Source organism: Mustela erminea, chromosome 5 (assembly GCF_009829155.1).
Source record: "Mustela erminea isolate mMusErm1 chromosome 5, mMusErm1.Pri, whole genome shotgun sequence".
Lineage (NCBI taxonomy): Eukaryota > Metazoa > Chordata > Mammalia > Carnivora > Mustelidae > Mustela > Mustela erminea.
In genome coordinates this window covers 36083211-36100837 of record NC_045618.1, presented here as the reverse complement: position 1 = coordinate 36100837, position 17627 = coordinate 36083211, and the positions used below count along the sequence as shown (strand labels likewise).

The window sequence follows — 17627 nt, the reverse complement described above, 5'->3', positions numbered from 1 at the left end:
TCCTCACCTCCTCTTGTCAATATTTGAAGACCTCTAACCTCCTCTCTTTTCCAGATTCAGCTTGCCCGGTTCTCAGGTGGTTTTTCGTATGGTCTGATTTGAGATCCCTTTCCAGCTTGCATGTTTGATCTGCAAGCTGTCTCCTCTTTCTACATCTGTTTAACTGTTGTGCCCTGAACCAAGTACAGACGTCCCGGGAAGCAGCAGGGCTCCACTGGCCGCAGAGCTACTCGCCCCCTCTGTGGACCTGGTCCTTGGTGCACCCTAAGGCTGCTTGCCTTGCCAGCCCAGCTGCTATCACCACAATCTTACTTGATCCATCACCAGATGTGATGACTGTTTTAATCTTTTCATGTGTTGACATTAAGTATTCTTCTCTCTTCTATAGAACCTAAGAACATTCCAGTGTTTTTCTCCTCTCAGACACATGATGGAATTGCACTTCAACCTTCCCTTTAAACATAGTCACTGCCTTGTTATCTGCTTTGCTCACCACCATATCAGCGGAAGGGAGGTATGTCACACCTGTGTGTTAAGTTTTAAGGGTCTGAACCCTGGTTGCTGCATTCTAATTTCTCTGCAGTGCGATCATGAAAGCATGGGTTGGAGAAAACCTCTGCCAGCCTGATACCCCAAGCAATAATGAAGAGGAAAGTGCATCTTCTTCCCCTGTATCTATATGCACTAAAATTTTAGCATGAGTGACAAATAAACCTTTACTTAATACATAAAGATTTGGTAGATGTTACTGTATTATAACCTAGCTTATCCTGACTGGTACACTGTTTATACTTCTCGTTAGCTTCAGATTATTGTGGCATCCTAAGAGCTTCTGGATATTAATTGCAACATCTAATACACTAGTTATTTTGCCCAGCCTAATGTTACCCCGAAAGCCTATACAATCAGATCCTTTATATTTCCATCTCGGTCAATTAAAGGCAATCTGCCTACAGGCAATTCTTAAAGCACTCCCTAAAAGCCTCCCCAGATACAGAATTATTCACAAATTATCATACTTTGGGTCTAATTATTCAATCCATTTTTAATTCCTTTAGGTGATTTTTTAGGGGTGATTCTGAAAATCCATAGCAAATATGTAGGTAGAAATATATCTATAATATTTAATTGATATATCCGCTTAGAAATCTCATAAACATCAATGCATAATGAAACATTAAATTGAAAATAGAATATTTAATTCAAAAGAACCGAAACCAGAAATAAGCATGATTTATTTGCAAATTAATCAACCTGGTCTAATAGTGAAGCAGCTAAGCTCTGCCCTTAGGTAGACCCAGTTTGGGGTAGACCCAAACTTCGGCTCTGACATTTAGCTACTGTTTGACTTTGACCATACTTAATGTCTCTAAGCCTCATTTATGTTACCTGAACAATGGAATGATTGTAACATTTACCTCAAAACACTGCAATGAGGATCAAAGGAGGTAATGCACAAATAATGTGTAGATGTGGGGCTGTTATAGTCTAACATTAAAAAAGGTACAGTGTTTATAGCAGCAATGGCCACGGTCGCCAAACTATGGAAAGAACCAAGATGCCCTTCAACGGACGAATGGATAAGGAAGATGTGGTCCATATACACTATGGAGTATTATGCCTCCATCAGAAAGGACGAATACCCAACTTTTGTAGCAACATGGACGGGACCGGAAGAGATTATGCTGAGTGAAATAAGTCAAGCAGAGAGAGTCAATTATCATATGGTTTCACTTATTTGTGGAGCATAACAAATAGCATGGAAGACATGGGGAGTTAGAGAGAAGGGGGTTGGGGTAAATTGGAAGGGGAGGTGAACCATGAGAGACTATGGACTCTGAAAAACAATCTGAGGGTTTTGAAGGGGTGGAGGGTGGGAGGTCGGGGTACCAGGTGGTGGGTATTAGAGAGGGCACGGATTGCATGGAGCACTGGGTGTGGGGCAAAAATAATGAATACTGTTATGCTGAAAATAAAAAATAAATTTAAAAAAACATATTAGTTATTATGTTTTTATAATAATTATGAATTTGAGGTAGTATCCCATTTTAAAATGACATTGAAAATGTTTCTTTTTTCTCTACTTCATACTGTTTCTAAATGCTAAGGAAGACTAAAAGTAACAGAATTGAGGCAGAGTTCTAACAGCAAGACACTGCGCATTTAATTAAGAACAGCGTATTAAACAAACTTTTTCTAAAAAAAATAAATAAAATAAAATAACAAAAGGGGGGACTGGAGGGCAGGGAGGGGCAGAGGGACAAGGGGAGAGAGAATCTTAAGTAGGCTTCACACCCAGCAGGAGCCTGAGGCAGGGCTGGATCTCATGACTGAGTTGAAATCAAGAGTCAGATGCTTAAATGACAGAGCCACCCAGATGCCCTTAAAACCTTCATAAGGAATAACACGGAGGACATTGGGAGATGAAGAGAAGTGAGTTGGAGAAAATTGGAGGGGGAGACAAACCATGAGAGACTGTAGACTCTGAGAATCAAACTGAGGGTTTTGGAGGGGAGGGAGGTGGGGGAGGGGTAAACCTGGTGGTGGATGTTAAGGAGGGCACATATTGCATAGAGCACTGGGGTGTGGTACATAAACAATGAATCCTGGAACACTGAAAAGAAATGAAATGAAAAAAAAACTGTTACTTTCAGTAAAAGTAGTTACAGGGTTATGGAAAAATACTAATTTGCTGGCAGTGATCATTTTATGGTTCTATTGCACTATAGTCTGCCTATAAGAAAAAACACCATTTATCTTTATGGTATATGGTATTCATTTATCAAAAGATACTTAAAACACATATATGGTGTATTAGGAAAAAGAATAATCAAGTTCAGTGCTCCTCTTTTCCTAAGATGTTTTATGTATGTTAGGTATACTCAACAGACATATCAATTACATTTTGGAAAGAACCAGCAGGCTTAAGAACCATGATACTCATTATAATTGCCAACTTATTTACTAAGGTTATTGTAAATATTTTTTTACTAAAACTGGTGATGACACAAGTCATCTAACTTTTCCAACATAAGTGATTATTCTGCTCAGTAAAACATATATTTTCCATAGTTATACTGAACTGACACTAATTTAAAAGACTGACTACTTGAATATTATCTTTATAAAGGATCTATCAATGATTTTAATTTGCCAGTCCTCAAACACATACTATCTGGAAGGCCTTAGAGAATTAAACTTGATTCTATATGGTATATCTCAAAAGATTGATAGATTTCCTAATAAATTTAAGCCAAGTTAGACTTACATGTCATAATTAAAGAGGTTTTAAAAAAACAGGAAATGAATAACATGCATATAGTCAATAAGCAAACTGAACACAGAGAAGGCTTTAGTAAAATGTGCTTCTACAAAGCCCCCACCCAACAGATTTGCTCTTAAGTTTCTTAACTAGCAAGCTTATTTTTATGAGACTGGATTGTCCCTAGTAGCTGCTGGATTAATTACATGGGTCCTTCCATGATGTTCAGAATCCAAAGAAATTATAACAAGTGGTAGCTTGAGAGATGTTTTTTATTGTTTTGTTTTGTTTTTTTCTTTTGAGACGGAGCAAGAGCAGTGGAAGAAAACTTGAGTAAGAGTTGCAAAGTTGAGAAGGTAGAAGTAGCACCACCCTTAAGCTTACATTGGTTTTCTTACTTTTCCAATTGAGAAAACATGTGGTCTCGGGGACTGGGCGTATGATACAACTTCCACCATCAAAACTGAGCTGACCTTAATAAATACTGATCTTTGGAAAATATATGATTTGGGATTCCTTTAAATTATGCCTCAAGTACTATGAAGTGGAGGTAGTGATTTGAGAAACTAAGGAAGGCAGACCCCTGGCTGGGTGGAGTTTCAACGGGCAGTCACCTAAGGATGAAAGGAAACACAAGCCCTTTCTGGGGAGCCAACCAGCATGGTGCACAATTATGGAAGGCTCCAGTGCAAGGAACTAGCTAAAGGAAAGTTGTCAGAGTTGATGGTGGCTATGGTTTCCTTCCCTGAAATGAAGACATTATCTGTATCTTGGGCTGATACAGAAGAGGGGTTGTGTGCATTCTGTGAATCTAAAATATAAACCTATCTCTAAGAATAAAAGAGTGGCCTTTGTACAATGAATAAAATTGGGGGTTGCCCTTGCCTGCAACCCAGGATGATCCTGAAGATTTTTTTATCCTAAGTATTAAGTAGTAAAAGTAAAAAATGGATTTGGAAGAATTTTCTATGGCCAGCCATCTCAGCACAGAAAAAGGCTTCTATGATGGTAGAAATCAGATTTCTTGTGGATATGTAAACCTGGAAGAACCTGTTCAACAGTATCACTGGGGACTGGAGCTGGTGGGGGATGATCTTATACAGTATCCCTGGGTTGACTGTGGATAATATTCACATGTCTCTTCTGTGTCTGTAGTCTATTACTAAGAAAGAATGTTAAGCTATAAACTCAGACCTGAGCATGAGAAGATAAAAAGGTGTCAGTCTCTAATATTGTCAACTATAGGCTATTAGTTGCTTGAGCTTAATAGCTTCATTTTCTTAGCCCTTTGACTGAGTACTTACTCAGTAAGTTCTTTGCCATTGGCTGTGTAGGAAAACCATATGCCTAAAGGAAATGGTTTATAATCCGCTCCACAAACACTATGAAGCTTATAAAGTTGATTTAGATGGTAGTGACTTTGATCTTACTTCTATAGATTCCATGTCAAAATGTACTTTCCATGGTTCCCAAAGGGGTCATGGTTGTAGTCTTGGGGTCTTGTAGGTCCAAACATCGAAGGTGTGGCTGGCTTCTGTGGCTAGTATCAAGATATAATCTAATGACCCCATGATTTTCTAAATAAAGAAAGTATCAAGTGCTTCCTGATTAGTTTCCAAGAGAGCCTTGGGAAGCATTCAGCTGATCTTGAATTAGAGAACTGATTGGCAGTAGTAAGCCAAAATTAGATAAGCAGGTTTTTTGGTGGGTAGTGAAGGGAGAGGAGAGCATGGGAAGAGAACGGCAGCTTAGCAACCAGTTCTTAATATATGGGTTTTAGAGTGTTGATGGCCTTATTGCTGTCGGCTTTCCAAATTAAGAGATTCTTTGTCTAGGTCAAACCTTGGTCTATAGGATATAATGTATCTGCCCAGTAGGAGGACTGTAGGCAGAGTGTTAGGGACTAGGAAGTATGGAGAGTTTATGGTAAGGTTGGGACTTCCCCTAGCTTTGCATGAGATTCTTTTCTGGCTGATCTAACTACCCTGTGGCATGACTATATCTGACATTAGCCAAGAGACGCCAGGTCTTATTCAACCTTTAATGGATTAAGCAAGAAAACTTCCTTTATTACTTTTACAAAGAGCAAGGTGACAAGAGTCATTCAATTATTAACTATAAAAGCTCTCCTCCTTGGAGTAATAATGGAACTGATTAAAGAAAATTTTAATATGGTATGAATTTATATCTAGGATGTTCTAAAGTGTGAAGGTTTTCAGATGGGAGAAGAAAAGGGCAAAATTTATATCTAGGCATAATTAGAGTAATATTTTCATGGATTTGTTCCACCCAAACTTCACAAGTTTCTCCTAAGTAGAAAAACGGGGATTCAAGCTCAAATGCAAGTAGCCTTCTGATCAACTGAGGTTAAATCTAGTGTGAGAAAAGTCCCTTGATTTCTTTTTTCCTTGTAGGGATTTAGTGACACTGAATTTAGGGGGAGAGGAGGAGCCAGATTTTTTTTTTTTTTTAAGATTTTATTTATGACAGAGAGAGAGAGAGAGAGATCACAAGTAGGCAGAGCAGCAGACAGAGAGAGGAGGAAGCAGGCTCCCCGCTGAACTGAGAGCCCAATGTGGGGCTCGATCCCAGGACCCTGAGATCATGACCTGAGCCGAAGGCAGAGGCTTAACCCACTAAGCCACTCAGGCGCCCCAGAGCCAGATGTTTTTAATGCTCCCAGTACTTCTCATTTAGGTCTTATCATGAATGCATGATTGCTTCAGGATTATTTTCTTCCTAAAATGCAGTAGGCCTGAATCTTTTATGAAATAATTCTAACTAACTCATCTAAGAGACTGCCAAATCCAAAACACGGTTAATATGTAAGTGAGGTCCTCATACGGGCAAGACATTCTCATAAGCTTTATGAAGGACAATATAAGTGAAAAAGATCAACTTTAGTCCTTTAAAGAGTTTAAAATCAGGTTGGAAGATACAAATATGTGTTAATTCATGCAACTTGAATTCACACATGCTATCGGAATGACACAAAAAGGAACATAAAATGGAGATGATTCCTTATTTTGTAAAGGGAAATAGAAATCAAGATATTCAAAACCATATAGAAAGATCCATACTTTACACTGCAGAAATGAGGAACCATTAAATACATTTAAGTAGAAATGACTGTACTTTAAGGAGATTAATCTTTAATAGTGTATAGACTGAATTTAATGTGGAGGAATTAATGAAGGAATATCAGTTTGCATTCACCTAGGTAAAAGGTATTGAAGATTAAAATTATATTAATGGAAATACAAATAAAAATAAGTTGAAAATTATGGGCATGGTGATCTGAATTGCTATCCAATAATGAATTAGGAATGCAGAGCTATCTGTGTCTGCTAGCTCTTATAATAGTTAATAAGCTCTAATTTGAATTCATTTTTACCTAAATCTATAGTGACCTCCTTCTATACCTAACACCCTGAAGGGAAAGGAACTCTTATATAAAAACTTACATACTGGGGCCCCTGGGTAGCTCAGTGGGTTAAAGCCTCTGCCTTCGGCTCAGGTCATGATCCCAGGGTCATGGGATCAAGCCCCACATTGGGCTCTCTGCTCAGCAGGGAGCCTGCTTCCCCCTCTCTCTCTGTCTGCCTCTCTGCCTACTTGTGATCTCTCTCTGTCAAATAAATAAATAAAATATTTAAAAAAAGAAAACTTACATACTGAAGTTATTACCTACTTATATACCTGAACAGATAACTGAGAAGTAAAAGAAAGACAAAGGCTTCCCTTTCTCTCCAAAGAGTAACCTGCCACTGTGACTGAAGCAAACTTACATATGGGCTGTCATTTTCTTAATAGTTGGCTCATTTTGTTCAGAGCATGCAGGGGTATTTGTGTAGTATGAACCAGTGACCCAAGGAAGGGATTATAGAAGTGGAAACAGCCATTGTCTAGACAGGAGAATTTCTGGGCTTTTCCTCCAAAATAAGGAAGTTAAATGAAGGGATGAGGGAGAACTTCATTTATAGACTAGGTAGGAAAAAATGAAATGGATTATTCTCAGCTACCTAAGAGGAGACTACTATGAGAAAAGATGAGTTAAGAGCCTCTGGAGAATAAGAACCACCTTAGCTGACATCTTAAATGATTTTAGGCACTGGCCAAATGTGAATGTCAAGACCAGGAGTGGGGAAATAGGGCATGAGGACATTATGTAAGCTTTTCAACTCTAGAGAGAAATACAAAAGCCATGTCAGAACCATGGCAAATATCAAGAATATATTAAACCACTTACATCCACATACTGTGCAACCTAACTCATTTGAGGTGTTATAACAGTAACAATAACCAAAAAAATCACTATTTTAATCAAGGTAAATTTAAAAGCAAAGGAATTATTCAGAACTTTGGCTGATAACTGCTTGCTCACGTTTATCACATTACTCATTCATGGCAATAATCAAACTATCTTGAAAATTTGGGCAATATTTTTACATATGTACATATGTATAAGCACATGCATACAAATACACACACTTTTTTTTTTCTTGCAATTGTATCTATTTGAGAGTGAAATAAAAATGGAAGCTTCTCTTTTTCTATTTGGCAATCTCTTAATGTCCTGCTCTTCAACAATCCCTTTTCCTCACCTTTCTCAACATACACCTCTTTTCTACCAAGGTTCAATATTCCTAGTAGTGGTTGAAAAGTCACCACCAGGTTCCTGGGATCAGGAAAGCAGATCTATAGCCCAGGTCAGAACCATGAGAGGAAACAAACCTTCCTTTCACATATGATTGAGGAACTTAGCACCGAGAGAGCTATCTTGAAGAGAATTTGGAAAGCTAGAGAAAAAGAACAAAGAAGGTCAGAATTTCTTCTCCCCAACTATCTTCTACTTGTTCTCACCATTGTTCTGTGGACTTCCTTGGATTCTAGTACAGACAATGCTAGGACCGTAAGACTAGAAAGACATTATATAGATGCCTTGTAATTTTCCTCATTATGCAACCAATGAAACCCTGACTACAGTGAAGGGGGAACTTAATTTATATATAAAGAACCAAAGATTGTTTTTCAGAGTCCATAGTCCCTCATGGTTCACCTCCCTTTCCAATTTCTCCCAATCTGAGGGTTTGAAGTAGCGGAGGTGGGGAGGTTGGGGGAACCAGGTGGTGGGTATTAGAGAAGGCACGGATTGCATGGAGCACTGGGTGTGGTGCAAAAATAATGAATACTGTTATGCAGAAAATAAATAAAAAATAGATTAAAAAAAAAAGAACCAAAGAATTGCCATTCTAATTTTAAAAAGTGATTCAGAGGAGAAGTCAAGATGGAGGGGGAGTAGCAGGGTGGGATGACATCAGGTTGCAGGAGTTCAGCTAGATAGTTATCAAACCATTCCAAACATCTACAAATCCAACAGGAGATCAAAGATAAGAACAGCAGCAGTTCTAGAAACAGAAAATTGACCACTTTCTGAAAGGTAGGACCTGTGGAGAAGTGAATCCAAAGCGATGGGAAGATAGACAGCAGTGGGGAGGAGCCGGCTCCTAGCAAGCGGCGGAGCAACGGAGCACAAAATCAGAACTTTTAAAAGTCTGCTCCACTGATAGACATTGCTCAGAGGCAGGGACAGCATTGTCTCAGGTCCCACAGGGTCACAGAAGGATCAGGGGTGTCTGAGTGTCACAGAGCTTGCAGGTATTAGAGCAGGGAAGCTGGCTACAGAGACAGAGCTGAGGAGTGAGCACTCAGCTCGGGGTTACCTTAAACTGTGATCCGTGGCACAGTCAGAACACTGCTCTTTAGAGCAGGGTTTCCACAAGTGATAGATCCAGGGAGACCCCCCTGGAAGAGCGGCAGGGATCTGCGGGGTTTAGAGACTCCAGGCGGGGCTGTGTGCCAGAGACAGAAATACTTAGTCACAGGCTGCGTGAGCTTAGAGTGCAGCCTGAGACCAGGGAGATAAGAGTGATTGAGCATTTTTCTCTGAAGGCACACTGAGGAATGGGGCCCCAAGCTCTCAGTATCTCCAGGCTGGAGATTGGGAGGCCGCCATTTTCATTCCTGTCCTCCACAGTTCTATGGAAAGCATTCAGGCAACAAAAGCTCCCAAGAGCGAACTGGAACAGATTACTTAGCCTGGCCCCTGGCAAGGACAGTGCAATTCCGCCTCAGGCAAAGAAACTTGAGAATCACAACAATAAGCCCCACCACCAGAAGATCAGCAAGAAATCCATCCAAGACCAAGCTCACTGATCAAGAACAGTGGAATTCCAAAGCAATGCATAGAATTCATGGCTTCCTCCCATGATTCTCTAGTCTTGCAAGGTTAATTAATTTAAAAAAATTTTTTTTCTTATTCTAATTTTTTTAACTTTTACTCTTTCCCCTTTTAAAGTTTTTTTTTAACTCATTCATCTTAACAATACCTTTCTTAAAAATAATCTTTTTGAACCTTTATTATTATAGTCATATTTTACCCTTCATTGTATCTAACTTTATCTTCTGTATACACATAGGGTTTTTTTCTTCTAAAAAATTTTGGGATTCAACTTATTCTAATAGATCAAAATATACCCTAAATCTAGCACAGGGTTTGTTCTAGTTTCCAGCCTGAGCAAATTCTCTCCACTTTCTTTTTCTTTCTTTTCCCAACCAACTTGTCAACTCTTTTTTTAGAATATTTTTTTAAATTTTCATCCTTACAGTCATATTTCATCCCTTCATCATGTTTATCCTTATTTGAGTGTGTGTGTGTGTGTGTGTACACATACATACATATATGCTTCTTTCTTTAAAATTTTGGAAGGTAGTTTCTTCTAAGAGTCCAAAATACTCCCAGAATAAAGGGGGTGGCTCTGTTCTATTCACCAGTCTAATATATATATTTTCTATTTTCTTTTTCTTTTAAAATTTATTTTTCTTAAACTTCTTTTTACCCCCTTTCTACTCTTCATGATTTGGGGTCTCTTCTGATTTGGTTAATGCACATTTTTCTGGGGTCTTTGCCACCCTTATAGTGTTTTATTCTCTTGTTCATATATTCTTATCTGAATAAAATGACAAATGACAAGGCAGAAAAACTCACCACAAAAACAAAACAAAACAAAACAAAACAAAAACCAGGGATGCCTGAGTGGCTCAGTTGGTTAAGCAGCTGCCTTCGGCTCAGGTCATGATCCCAGCGTCCTGGGATCGAGTCCCACATCGGGCTCCTTGCTCGGCAGGAAGCCTGCTTCTCCCTCTGCCTCTGCCTGCCATTCTGTCTGCCTGTGCTCGCTCTCTCTCCCTCTCTCTCTCTCTGACAAATAAATAAAATCTTTAAAAAAAACAAAAAACAAGAGGCAATGTGGAAGGCTAGGGAGCTAATCAATACAGACATTAGTAATATGTCAGATCTACAGTTCAGAATGAGGATCCTGAAGGTGCTAGCTGGGCTCAAAAAAGGCATGGAAGATATTAGAGAAACCCTGTCTGGAGAAATAAAAGCCCTTTCTGGAGAAATAAAAGAACTAAATTTAACCAAGCTGAAATAAAAAAAAAAACTATTAAGGAGGTGCAATAAAAAATGGAGTCTCTTACTGCTAGGATAAATGAGGCAGAAGAGAGAATTAGTGATACAGAAGACCAAATGATGGAGAATAAAGAAGCTGAGCAAAAGAGGGACAAATAACTACTGGACCATGAGGGGAGAATTTGAGAGATAAGTGATACCATAAGACAAAACAATATTAGAATAATTGGATTCCAGAAGAAGAAAGAGAGAGGGGGCCAGAAGGTATACTGGAGCAAATTACTATAGAGAATTTCCCTAATATGGCAAAGGGAACAAGCATCAAAATCCAGGAGGCACAGAGAACCCCCCTCAAAATTAATAAGAATAGGTCCATCATCATAGTAAAACTTTCAAGTCTTACTGACAAAGAGAAAATCCTGAAAGCAGCACAGGACAAGAAGTCTGTAACATACAATGGTAAAACTATTAGATTGACAGCAGACTTATCCACAGAGACCTGGCAAGCCAGATAGAACTGGCATGATATATTCAGAGCACTAAATGAGAAAAACATGCAGCCAAGAATACTATATCCAGCTAGGTTATCATTGAAAATAGAAGTAGAGATAAAAAGCTTCCAGGACAAACAAAAACTAAAAGAGTTTGTAAACACCAAACAAACTAGACAAGAAATACTGAAAGGGGTCCTCTAAGCAAAGAAAGAGCCTAAAAGTAGCAGACCAGAAAGGAACAGAGATAATACACAGTAACAGTCACCTTACAGGCAATACAATGGCACTAAATTCATATCTTTCGATAGTTTCCCAGAACGTAAATGGGCTAAATGCCCCAATCAAAAGACACAAGGTATCAAAATGGATAAAACAACAACAACAACAACACCACCATCAATATGCTGTCTACAAGAAACCCATTTTAGACCCAAAGACACCATCAGATTGAAAGTGAGGGGATGGAAAACAATTTACCATGCTAATGGACATCAGAAGAAAGCTGGGGTGGCAATCCCTATATCAGATCAATTCTATTTTAAGCCAAAGACTGTAATAAGAGATGAGGAAGGACACTATATCATACTCAAAGGGTCTGTCCAACAAGAAGATCTAACCATTTTAAGTATCTATGCCCCTAACATGGGAGCAGCCAACTACATAAACCAATTAATAACAAAATCAAAGAAATACATCGACAATAATACAATAATAGTAGGGGACTTTAACACCCCACTCACTGAAATGGACAGATCATCCAAGCAAAAGATCAACAAGGAAATAAAGGCCTTAAATGATACACTGGACCAGATGGACATCACAGATATATTCAGAACATTCCATCCCAAAGCAACAGAATACACATTCTTCTCTGGTGCACATGAAACATTCTCCAGAATAGATCACATCCTGGGTCATAAATCAGGTCTCAACCAGTATCAAAAGATTAGGATCATTCCCTGCATATTTTTAGACCACAATGCTCTGAAGCTAGAACTCAATGACAAGAGGGAATTTGGAAAAGACCAAATACATGGAGACTAAAGAGCATCCTTCTAAAGAAGGAAGGGTCAACCAAGAAATTAAGAAGTGAAAAAAATCATGGAAACAAAAGATACTGAAAACATAGCATCCTTTCTGGATCAAAACTCTTCAAAGTGTAGGAATAGAGGGTATATACCTCAATATCATCAAAGCCATCTATGAAAAACCCACAGAGAATATCATTCTCAATGGAGAAAAAATGAGAGCTTTTCTGCTAAGATCAGGAACACAGCAGGGATGTCCATTATCACCACTGCTATTCAACATAGTACTAGAAGTCCTAGCCTCAGCAATCAGACAACAAAAAGAGATTAAAGGCATCCAAATCAGCAAAGAAGTCATGCTATCACTCTTTGCAGATGATATAATACGTCATGTGGAAAACCCAAAAGACTCCACTCCAAATCTACTAGAAGTCATACAGGAATTCAGTGAAGTGTCAGGATATAAAATCAATGCACAGAAATCAGTTGTATTTCTATACACCAATAACAAGACAGAAGAAAGAGAAATTAAGGAGTCAGTCCCATTTACAATTGCACCTCAAACCATAAGATACCTAAGAATAAACCTAACCAAAGAGGCAAAATACTCATGAAAGAAACTGAGGAAGACACAAATAAATGGAAAAATGTTCCATGCTCATGGATTAGAATAACAAATATTGTGAAAATGGCTATGCTACTGAAAGCAATCTACACGTTTCATGCAATCCCTATCAAAATACCATCTATTTGTTCCAAAGAAATGGATCAAATAATCCTAAAATGTATATGGAACCAGAAGACCTCGAATAGCCAGAGAAATGTTAAAAAAGAAAGCCAAAGTTGGTGGCATCACAATTCCAGACTTCAAGTTTTATTACAAAGCTGTCATCATCAAGACAGTATGGTACTGGCCCAAAAACAGACACAAAGATCAGTGGAACAGAATAAAGAGCCCAGAAATAGTCAACTAATCTTCAACAAAGCAGGAAAGAATGTCAACGGAAAAAAGGAAGTCTCTTCAACAAATGGTGTTGGGAAAATTGGACAGCCACATGAAGAAAATTGAAACCGGAAAATTTCCTTATACCACAAACAAAACTAGACTTCAAATGGATGAAGGACCTCAATGTGAGAATGGAATCCATCAAAATCCTTAAGGCAGCAACCTCTTCGACCTCAGCCACAGCAACTTCTTCCTAGAAGCATCGCGAAAGGCAAGGGAGGCAAGAGCAAAAATGAACTATTGGGACTTCATCAAGATCAAAAGCTTTTGCACAGGGGCACCTGGGTAGCTCAGTGGGTTAAAGCCTCTGTCTTCGGATCAGGTCGATCCCAAGGTCCTGGGAATAAGCCCCGCATCAGCTCTCTACTCAGCAGGGAGAATGCTTCCTCCTCTCTCTCTGCCTGCCTCTCTGCCTATTTGTGATCTCTGCCAAATAAATAAATAAAATATTAAAAAAAAAAAAAGCTTTTTCACAGCAAAGGAAAGAGTCTACAAAACCACAAGACAACTGACAGAATGGGAGAAGATATTTGCAAATGACATATCAAATAAAGGGCTAGTATCCAAAATCTATAAAGAACTTACCATACTCAACACCCAAAGAACAAAGAATCCAATCAAGAAATGGGCAGAAGACATGAACAGACATTTCTGCAAAGAAGACATCCAGATGGCCAACAGACACGTGAAAAAGTGCTCCACATCACTCAGCATCAGGGAAATACAAATCAAAACCACAATGAGATACCACCTCACTCCAATCAGAATGGCTAAAATTAACAAGTCAGGAAATGACAGATGCTGGAGAGGATGCAGAGAAAGGGGAACCCTCTTACACTGTTGGTGGGAATGCAAGCTGGTGCAGCCACTCTGGAAAATAGCATGGAGGTTCCTCAGAAAGTTTAAAATAAAGCTACCCTACGACCCAGCAACCACACTAGTGGGTATTTACCCTAATGATACAAATGTAGTGATCCAAAGGGGCACGTGCACCTGAATGTTTATAGCAATGTCTACAGTAGTCAAACTATGGAAAGAACCTTGATGCCCATCAACAGATGAATGGATAAAGAAGATGTGATACACACACACACACACACATACATACAAACAATACATACATACAATGGAATACTATGCAGTCATCAAAAGAAATGAAATCTTGCCATTTGCAATGACATGATTGGAACTAGAGGGTATTATGCAGAGCAAAATAAGTCAATCAGAGAAAGACAATTTTCATATGCTCTCCCTGATATGAAGAAGTTGAGAGGCAAGGGGGGGGGGTTGAGGGGTAGAGAAGGAAAAAATGAAACAAGATAGGATCAGGAGGGAGACAAACCCTAAGAGACTCTTAATCTTGCAGAACAAACTAAGGTTTGCTTTGGGGGGATGAGGTGGGTAGGGAGAGGGTGGTGGGGTTATGGACATCGGGAAAACTATGTGCTATGGTGAGTGCTGTGAAGTGTGTAAACCTGGTGATTCACAGACTTGTACCCCTGGGGATAATGATACATTATATGTTAATAAAAAAATTTTAAAAAATAAAAAATAAAAAGTGATTCATATTTGGAGAATGTACTTGTGTGACTTCATTCACTATCATTTATTAAAGTAGTTTCATCAATTGACTTATTTGAGGCTGGGTAGCTATGGGCATGTGTCATTCAAAATCCCTCAGAGTAAATCTTCTGAGAAAAGTGTAGTTGGATGACAGCCTTCAGCCACCACGCTTCCAGAATCCGCTGTAGCATTCATCCAAAGGCCATACTCATTAAGCTGATTCAAACCAATGACTGAACATGATGGACGGAGGTCATAGAGCTGGCCACATATGCACAACGTGGGACTCTCAACCATAATCTTATCTAGGACTCCTCATTGGTCTGACACTTTTCTCTAGCCTCACTGGTCAAGTTTTTCTCCTTCCTTTCCCCTCTCCTCTCATAGATGTCAGACCCATATTATGGTCCAAAGGTTTCTCTCATCTACTCCAGCTGGCCTCTCCACTTATCTCAGATGTTTCCCTCCCCCAAAGCTCTTATACTTCTAATATCTTGCTGTGTGCTTCTGGTATGACTCTTAGCTTATGAATATGAGAAAAATTACCAAATTCCTCTAAAACAACTGGGAGAAGTATGATGTTAAATATTAATGTTATCACTGAAACATGCATTTTTCCAGGTTTTTCTTTTCCTATCTTTTGATTATTCTTTCTCCCGATTCCTCTTCCAGAGCCTGCCTGATTTTTTTTTTTCTTTTTTGACAAATGGGAAAAAAAGTTTGCTACATCTTTTCTAGCAACACTTACAAGAGATGTATAAAGAGATGAGCAGAAATCAGAACAGCACTGTTAACTCTATCATCTGGCTCCAGTGTCTATAGATTATTCCTTCACTGACACTTGAGAAGGGGGTGGGGGAAGGATCAATGTGGTCTGGTTCTAAACTGGTTAGGAATGTTGAAGGTAGAGGAGCGAGGGATGGAGAACTGTCATGAAGAAGTGGTGACTCCATTCTGAAAGTAGGCTACAGGTTCTTTTCCAGGGCAACAGAAGTAATAATATTTGGAAGATGTAAAGTGAATCTTCTCAATAGTGATTCATTCTACAAAAAATATATTTTAAGTATTTATAGAAAAAGCAAAACAATTAAATCTTGCTGAAAGAGGTTGTGATTGAAGGTTATAGTTAAAGGAACTCTTCAGGTTCTTCAAGAAGAAATAAGCATTCAGATAAGGGCAAACTCTCTTGATGACTGAAAATTATCACCCCTTTCCAATACCATCACAACTCTAAAATCTCTTGTCACGTCTTTGAAAAGAAGTTTCTGTAAAAGTGGAAGGGATCTGTTCAATATGCAAAGATAATCATTTTAGCTAACCACTTACACATCTTGCACTTAAAACAGAGGTGTAGATTAACTCTGCTGCTTTAACACTGATAAACTTCATATTCAGACAAGAGTTAGGAAAGCAAGATGTTATGAAGTACTGGATGCCAAAGGGAGGCGTTGCTGGAAACCTGAGGCCATGACTCAGGTAAGTCTCCAAGATCAGGACAAACATGTTTTCATAATCAAATTGGAATTCAACCTAATTATTTTCTAAGAAACATTCATTTTGTCAAATTATCATTTTCTAGTAAACTTAAAGACACAGTCTGTAGGAGGTAGGAGAGTGAGTAATCCGCTGATTAAATTTTCTATGAATTACATAATGCTTTTTTATCACAGCTAGTTTCCTAATACATTTAAAGCATTGTGACTTTGTAATGAGAATGTGAGTAGTTCCTTACATATTTAGAAACATTGAAGAGTTTATAGACATAAAAGTAATGAAGATATGACTTGCTATTTGACAAAAATCAAACTTCTATTTGACGTATATCAAGCTAACAATGGTCTATGTTATTTTCCAGGAGCTCCATATTTAAAATTTGAAATTCTATGTATTTCACTTAAAGCAAAGTAACATGTGGATGTATCTAACAGAAGATTTTCAAAGGGTGAGAGTATTATAAGCATAAATGTAAAACTATGTCTTTGCCTAAAAAACACAATACACAAACTTAAGTGTTGCTTCTCTCTATATTAGACACACATGTATTTAAATGTCAACATGTATAAAACTAATCTTTCTATATGTCTATACTGTACATAAGGTTTGGTTGATAATTTCACTTTAAAAATTTATTACATTTTGCTCTAGTATCATTTGCAATACTGGCACCTAGAAACATTCTTGAAAATCCAAGAAATAAATGTCTTGAAATATTTGCATCACTTTGAAATAATGAAGTAGAAAGTTTTCCAAGGCATGTTGTTAAATGACAAAGAGAACAGGAAAAATCCCAAAGCTAGAGACGCAGGATAGCCTACCGAATAAGGTCACAGACCCTAGAATCAGACTGGATGGGTTTGAATACTGATTTGGCCACTTATTAGCTATATGGAGGAAAACTTTTGTTTTTGTTTTTGTTTTTGTTTTTTTAAAACTTTTTCATACAACAGTTTCCTAATTTGTAAAATGAAGGTCAAATGAGTACTTACCTCACACGGCCATTTTAAGGATCAGATCAGACATTATGTAAGAAACAATTAAAACAGTACTTGCTACAATGTCATTACTAAATCAGTGCTTATTTGTTTCTAGAATGGCCTAGTTTATGGCAGAACTACTTATTCTACAGGAACATAGACGTAGTCAAGCGACAGAAAAAAGGCTACTAAATTGAGGTATCAATTTGATACCAATGTGTAACTGTGGGTATTAAATGAGATTCTTTGCTTTTTCAGTATTATACATGCAAAATATACTTCATATGTCACTTTGTGGTTAAATTTAAAACACTTTCATTCAACCA

At 38.2% G+C, this 17627-nt stretch overlaps 1 protein-coding gene across 1 annotated transcript in view; it reads right to left on the bottom strand.

The window, feature by feature from the left end:
- The window catches only part of UNC13C (unc-13 homolog C), a 612072-nt gene that overhangs the window by 448578 nt on the left and 145867 nt on the right, over window positions 1-17627 (bottom strand).